The sequence below is a fragment of the Colobus angolensis genome, unplaced genomic scaffold (genome assembly GCF_000951035.1).
Source record: "Colobus angolensis palliatus isolate OR3802 unplaced genomic scaffold, Cang.pa_1.0 Scaffold196, whole genome shotgun sequence".
Taxonomy (NCBI): Eukaryota; Metazoa; Chordata; class Mammalia; order Primates; family Cercopithecidae; genus Colobus; species Colobus angolensis.
In genome coordinates, this window is record NW_012115110.1 from 2,470,628 (window position 1) to 2,478,544 (window position 7,917).

At 37.2% G+C, this 7,917-nt stretch overlaps 1 long non-coding RNA gene across 1 annotated transcript in view; it reads left to right on the plus strand.

Annotated features, from left to right (window-relative positions):
* The window catches only part of LOC105510951, a 27,589-nt gene extending 21,406 nt beyond the window's left edge, over positions 1 to 6,183 (plus strand). The window contains exons 3-4 of the long non-coding RNA XR_001001639.1: positions 3,923 to 4,215; positions 6,066 to 6,183. This is a non-coding gene — a long non-coding RNA (uncharacterized LOC105510951). The remainder of the gene's footprint in view (positions 1 to 3,922; positions 4,216 to 6,065) is intronic.
* Positions 6,184 to 7,917: the final 1,734 nt, after the last annotated feature.

A 7,917-nucleotide genomic window follows, 5' to 3' on the forward strand; every position in this document is an offset into this window, starting at 1 on the left:
TTGAAAGCATGCGTAAATGCGTGAATGTCTGAATCCATAAGGAAATGAATCTCTCTGAACCTTTGTGATAAAACAACAAACATTTAGGCAGTCAAACTGGAGATGGGAGTGGAGAATAAGATATAGTCGAGCTCCTCAAACCATTTCCGCATAGTAAGACAGCACTGAGAAAGACAACAAGAAGGGAGTTTATTTTTAAAATACGGAAAACTAAGAGATACAGAAGATAGACTGAGAGACTCCAGACACTCTTGGTGGCAACTCTAGAAGATGAAAAGAAAATGATGCAGACGTGACTAGTCTAAAAGTTAATGGTTATTTTCCAACTTAAAAGCTCTGCGTCTTCTGTAGGACACTCAATCTGAGTTCAGAGTGAGTTAAGAAAAAAAATCCATATTGGAACATAATCTAGTACAATTTAGAACAGCAAGTTAAAGAAAAAAAGTAAAAGTTATAAAAAATGTTTTGAAAATAAATATCTGCAAGAATAACCACAGACACATCACTGGCAAATTGATGAAGAAATCAGTGAAGTATCCTCAGGGTACTGAGGGAGGAAGATCAATACTGAATTATGTTCTAATCCATGACTATTCGAATTTATGGTGAAATAAAGACATTTTCAGTCTTATTTAAGATAGTTTACAAGCTTTCTGCATTGAAAGGAAGGACTACATATTAAAAAAAAAGCAAAGTGCCTATAGAGGCATGGTGGGGATTACGAAACTATGCCCAGTAAAGACCCTACTAACATCTGTGTGTTCATATAACCAATTCTGTGTCTAAATTTGATTTCTGTATATTAAACAGTTGTGGTTAAAGTTCTAGACAACAGGTTGAGTGGTCCTCTAGTTAACAGCTAACGGATACCATGCCCCTTGTCCTATTGTGGAAGGAGAATACAGGACCTAAATAACTTTTGACACTGTTGAAAAAATTTAGAATAAGTCCCATTTATTTAAGTGTGAATAAACTTGAAAGAGAATAAAATAACTGTTTTAATATCATAAAAGGTAATATTAGAAAAAATAAGGAAAGAAATAAAAAGAAGAAAGAAGAAGGAAGAAAGAGAAAAGCTTTCCTGCTAAAAATGATCAAGTTTTTAAGTCTTCCTGACATTTCTCTCCAGTGGTGGCGAAGTCCTCAGGTTGTGAGCTGGTGCTCTGCCCTCATAAGGAAGAAGTCAGCTCTCACTTTGCATCCTCCCTTGCAGCTAAGGTGCAAGCATGTGACCTTGGCTCTAACAGTAAGCATATTTGAATAGGCACAAGTGAGGCTTCTGTTCAGAGACCAGAGAATCTCAAAAGCAGGTGCTTTGCAGCATCCTTTGTGGGGAGGGTAAGGGAGGAAACCTCCTCTGCCAGGCCAGCCATAGCACCCAGGCCCAGCACTGTCAGTGCTGTCTATAGGGGTTGTGTCCACAGCTCCGTGTTCCTCTGCTGGGGCAGTCCTGCTGGGCCACGTAGGTGTTCTACCAAAGGATGGTTCTCTGGCCTTCTGTGACACACTCTGAGGGTCTCTAGTATGCCTAAATAAGTCTCTTTCCTGCTTAAACTAGAATTGATGTGTAATGTATAGCCAACAACTCTCAATGGCATTATGCATGTTGAGGAAAATACAGTTTCACCATGGTACTACAACAATTGATCCAGGCAGCATTCTTCAGTGGACACAAAAACTAATGAATGTAAGTTTGCTAAATAATAATATTTACATAGATTCAATATTATTTGCTTTTTTACAACAGGAATAAAAACTTTGGGATGGGTTAACTTAACACAGCCTTAACCAAGTGATCCAAGTTAATATCCTCAATAATAGGACAAATGGACATCATCTGCCTACAGTTATAACACCCTGGGAAGGAAACATCACTTCTTTAATATTTCTGCCAAAAGAAAAGAAAAGCATGACCTCATAACCTGAATTTACTCAGGAGGAAACATGCAACAAACCCAAACTGAGGAACATTCTACAAAGTAATTGGGCTGAATTCTTAAAGTCAAAATCATAAAAGATGAAAGCTGAGTAAATTTCCTGGATTAAAGGAGACAAACTGGACATGGCAATTAAATTTAATGTCAAATTCTGAACTGGATCCTGGCATATAACAAAGAAAGGTAGCTACAGAAAACATTATTAGGAAAATTAATAAAATTTGAATATGAAATATGGATTAAAAATAGTATTGAGTCAATGTTACATTTTCAATTTTGATTACTGTACTGATATGTAAAATCCCTTTGTCTAGCTGAGAGGATGTACTGAGGTCATCAGAAAAGATCTTACGAATATATTGTTAATTTAGTCTCCACTCATAGATGATAATTTTATCCTGAAGACCTTTTTAACCTAATGGAAATATTGGAGATGAGAATCAAGTTTCTCTCCTGAATTTGAAAATTCTGGCTCTTCCATATTCCCTCCAAATTTTGATTGCAAAATGCTCCATTCTTCCTCTAGCTCAACTCTTTCTTGCAATACCTTATTACACTTAGCTCTAAGAGCCAGCTGAACATTCAACATTCTGCTTCAAAATTTAATTGTTCAAATCCAAAAGTTTATTGAGTACATTTGCTGTCTCCCAAGTTAGCATGCATGAGGGCTTTACAATTTGTTCCACCACCACATGACATGGGTCACTGTAACTCCAGACTCCTGATTTTCCTCCACTTCCTCCAACCTTGACCACAATGCAATGACAGGAATTTCAGATTTTTGTTATAGCAGCACCAGCACCCCAATTCTGCATAGCATTTCTGCCTTAATTACCTATTGTCATGATAATGATGTTTTAGAAACTATCCTCAGATACCTTAAAACAATGTAAATTTGTTATTGCTCATGCATTAGTGGTCAGCTGGGCAGTTTTACTACTCTCACCTGGGCATCTGTGGTCAACCGCAGGTCTCATCTGTGGTTAGCTGCAGGTTGGGTGAGTGCCTCTGCTGATGGAGGCTGGGCTGTCTGACATGTTTGGGGTCAGCGGCTGTGACCAGTTTATGATGGTTTCAGTTGCAATGGCTGAGATAAGTGGGCTCTCATCCACGGGCCTCTTATATCCCTCAATCCCTCCACACATGTCATCATGGTAAATGCAGACAGCCAAATCCCAGCAAGCCCAATTTCGCAAAAAGGCACATGGAAATTTAGTGTATGTTGAAATTATTTTCTTCACATCCAATTGATTAATATAAGTCACATGGCTGAGTCCAAGGCAGAGTTGGAGAGAAGTAAAAATTATAGAACTGAAGCGGCGGATATGGGGAAACTTATTAAGATCTTTCTGCAACCAACCTACCACATGCTTACCTGGTTTGTGATGAGGAAACTACTGATAATCAGTGGGATAAGTCTTAGAATCGCCATAAGTAGCACTAGGTGAATCTGATATCTACATTGAAAAAATGAATTTTGACCTCTAACTTACGTCAAAGAAGAAAATTGATTTAGCTGGACCACAGAATTCAATGTGCAAAATAAAACAATAAAGCTTCCAGACATGTCCCTGCTGATTTATTACCAGTCTTATGATGGGAGTTGCCTTTTGAAAACACAGATCAGTTCATAAAGTCCCCTTCTCAGAAGTGTGACATGGCCCCACTCTCTTCAAAATAAATGTCAATCCTTTTATCGTTGCCCTTAAAATCCTTCTAAATCTTACCTCAAGCTGCATCCCAAAAAGGACCTACTCCCCCAGACATGCCAGGAGCTGCTCTCCCCGGAAACCAGCTCTGTTTGCAAAACCGCGCACTGGCTCTGCACACTCCCACTCGCTTTTCTGGTTGCTCAGCTTTCTGCTCCCTCTTTATTGGTAAAATATAAATTGCAATTTCAGGACACATTTTTTGAAGTATTAGGCTCTTGAAACTTTCCAGAGTACACAGGCGAACAAAACTCCCTCTCTTCTGTGTGCTCTCAGAATTTTACTCAGAGTCACGCTGCTCGCTGCTGCGCACTCCTGCAGGCACGTCTCAGTGGACTCTGCGCTGCTTCCCCAGAGGGCAGCCTGTTTCCCACCTCCCGTTAGAGATCCAATACATATTTTTTTTGAAAGATGAAACTGACAGAAGAGAGGAAGGAAAAAGGAGAGGAAGGAAAGGGATAGGAAGAAGGGGAAGGAAAGGGACAGGAAGGAGGAAAAGGAAAAGGAAAGGAAGGAAGAGAAAGGAAAGGGAACTTGAAATCCTACAAGGTCTCAAAGTCAAAACACATGTAAGTCAATTATCGCAGACAATAAAACAACTGCTACAAGGGCAAGTTACTGGGCCAAATCTGTCACTATTACAACATAGTATGAGTGTGTTCATTTTTGGTCATTGTAATCATTGTTGCTTTGGTTATGTTCATCTATTTTATAATTCGTGGTGTCCATTTAGTTATCTTTTGTAAAAATATATATATATATATTGTGCATGTGTATGTGTGTGAGAGAGAGAGAGCGAGTTTTTCACAAATGGAAAATAAAGATACAATTTGGATTTGGGAGAAATGGAGATTTATTTTAATGCCTGTTGACATTTGTTTCACAATGATAACCACATTATCTCCCACTATTAATTTTAGAGATTGCTAGGAAGAAAGATGTTGCATTCTTAATAGATCAAGTAATTTAACTTCCAATAATTGGTTAAGCTAGATTTTCCACTTTGCTGTTGTTTAAATGTTTGTGTCTCTCAAAGATTCATGTTAATACTTGATTCCCAATGCAGTAGTATTAAGTTGTGGGGTCTTTATAAGGTGATTAGGTCATCAGGGCTCTGGCCCCATGAATGGCATTACTGCCCTTATAAAAGGGTTTGAGGGAGTCTGTTCATCTCTTTTGCCATGTGAAGACATAGCTAGAAGGTGCCATCTTTGAAGGAGAGTACACTTTCACCAGACAATGAATCTGCTGGTACCTTGGTCTTGGATTTCCCAGCCCCTGGAACTATGATCAATAAATTTCTATTAGTTATAAATTTTTCCATCTAAAGTGTTTTGCTATAGTAGTGTGAAAAGGCTGAGATACACTGATTCTTTTACTTTTCATTGTCATCAAGGGGTAAAATATCTTTTAAAGGTAGCGGAGAGTAACCATTCATTGATCTTTCTAGACCTCATGGCTGATGTTGGCTTGATGACCCAGAAGAAATGCTTTGAACCAACATTAGTTTTATGCTTAGAGCACACCCATAGGTTCTTATTATATTTGCAACTGGTTACACTTTAATCAATCCCAGGCAGCTGAAGTAAGTCACACAGTTTATGTCTCTTGCTTAACATAGGCTGAGATATATTTCCTGGAATATTATTAGTCCTGAAGTGATTTTCCAGGCAGCCAATGCCAAGTTTTATTTATTTTTAAAGAAGTCTGAATGCTATCAATATTTGGCTTTGCTAATAAGACATTTGAAGAATTTCTTTATTTTTTTCTTTGCTTATGATTTAAATAGAGTAAAAGCTTAATATTTTAGAATAACATGATAATTTACATACAAATTAGATTGAGGTTACCTTACCAAATTCATTTGTTATGATTCAAATACATACCGTTTTAGTGTTCAAAGATTTAGATTCTGTTCCTTCTAATTGATCAGTTGATTGCTTTGCTGGTACAGAAGCTACCCCTGCATGAGTGTCTGCATTATAGATTTCTGCAGAGGAGCAGATAAGCTGTAGATTCGGAGAGCAAGATCTGACAATTTGGCTTATAGATCTCCACCCCTCCTGCCATGCCAGCTCCTTCTTTACTTTTAGGTGCACTTCAAACACAGCATAAAGATGGTTTGGAATACAAATAAAACAGAACTTTGATGAAGGTGTTAGTGAAAAAGGCAATACTTAATAATTGTCTTTAATATATTAATTATATTAAGTTATATAAGTTAATATAAGTTAAGTTATATAAGTTGTTATATTAATTATACTTAATAATACTTAATAATTTGGGCATAGACTCAATGTCAATTTCCCAAAAATTGTAGCAAAATTCTACTTACGAAAAGTGATCAATAATTGCCTAAAAACATTCTGTTGTACTTGGAGAATGTATCCATCTTCTAAAATGGTGTTTGAATTTTTAGGATTGCCGTTTTAGAGAATTAAAGGTCTTTCATCTTCAAGAATTTGAAATCTACCATGGTCTTCACATGTAGCGAAACACAATGGGATGTAGTCATTTGAGAGTGCTATGAAGGCAGTATATGTGTACACAGAAGCCCAAAAGGCTACAATTGGGTGGAAAAGGAGAGAAAGTTGTGTAAAACATGAAATCATCATAGTTGCATGGACAGATACTTGACCAGTGGGCCAGACACATCACCACATGACCATGACGAAGCGGCAGACATCACTCCATCCTCAGTCCCACATTTTAAGAGAGAAATAGTAATAACTGTTCCAATTTTATCTCCTGCATATTTGTTAAGGGATAATCCTACAAAACATTCATATCAACTTGGGAGTCGTAGATGAAAGCTAACTATGGGGCACTAAATGTTTAAACTCCAACCCAAAGACAAATGGACTTTGTACTTTACATTACTCTGATGTGGGATGAGAAAAGAGTTCAAGTGACATTTCAATTTATCACAGCTAATCATATGAACATTATTCTATAAATGGGGATTCTAAAGTGCTAGGTTTTAAAAAACTTTAAAGGATAATTTTAAAATACCCTCAAAAATGTATAAAGCCATGCATGCAAATCCTTACGTCTCCCAATTTCTTGCTGAAATGTCAAAACCAATGCAATACGAAAAGAGATTATCAAATTTGTAAAACATAAAGAGGGTCTAGTTATGTGCCTGATACGTGGAGCAGCTTTGGCAGAAGACTGAGCAGGCACAACCTACTCACTATTGGGAAGCCTCTGTAGAAACAGGGGCAGTGCCTCTCAGTCCCCGAATTTCCAGGGCCCATGAGAAACCCTTGGATCCAGGTGTCTGAGGACCAAAGAGGAGCTGAGTGAGCAGAAATTCTTCTTGCTCATGTTCACCTAGAGTTGGGGGAGGGTACACTCAGTCCATTACCAAAGGAGTGATGTCAATTCTTAATGTCATCATCAATGAATGTAAGCAAACTAAAATACTCGAAATGCAAAAACACTAAATACCTTACTAAAAATAGGAATATTAGGGGGGCTGTGGTGCGCACCTGTAATCCCAGCTACTCAGCACGCTGAGGCTGGATGATCTCTTGAACCTGCGAGGTGGAGGTTGCAGTGAGCCTAGATCATGCCAGTGCACTCCTACCTGAATGACAGGACTGAGACCCTATAAATTTAGAGGGAAAATAGAAAAACTTAAATCATCAAAACCACCATACTAAGCCTGCCATGAGCACAAAACAATATGGAAGAAATAAAAAACTGACTTCCAAATTTTGAAATGTAATAGAAGTAAGTAACATACAAGCTACCACAGAAAATCTAATTAATGAATTAGAAAGTTAGTTCCAAAACCTCCTATTATTTAGAGAAGAGGGAGAAAATAGCTTTCATCTTGTGCCCCAATTATTACTGATTGATAGTGGTTGCCTATGCTAAAAAAGATTCTGAGGTACCACTTTGGTACAATTCCAATTCCATGGTTTGACTCCTAAATTTCAATTAAAAATCATCGAAGGACCATTTAATATAAAGAAAATAAAATATATTTAATTTGATATAAATAAATTTAATATTTAATATAAAGAAAATAAAACCTACATCTACTTGGAATGGACAATTTTCTTGCAAAGAAACCAGAATCAGATTGGTTTAGATGTCTGTGCAGTCGTATTTACCTAGTTCGAAGGGAAAATGATTATGACTGTTGAGTTCAACACTCAGCTAACCGTCATACATGTGCAACAGCCAAAATAAATTAATTAAAAGTTAAACAAATAACATAGGAAATATATCATTTAATATCTCTTTTTAACACACGAATTTTT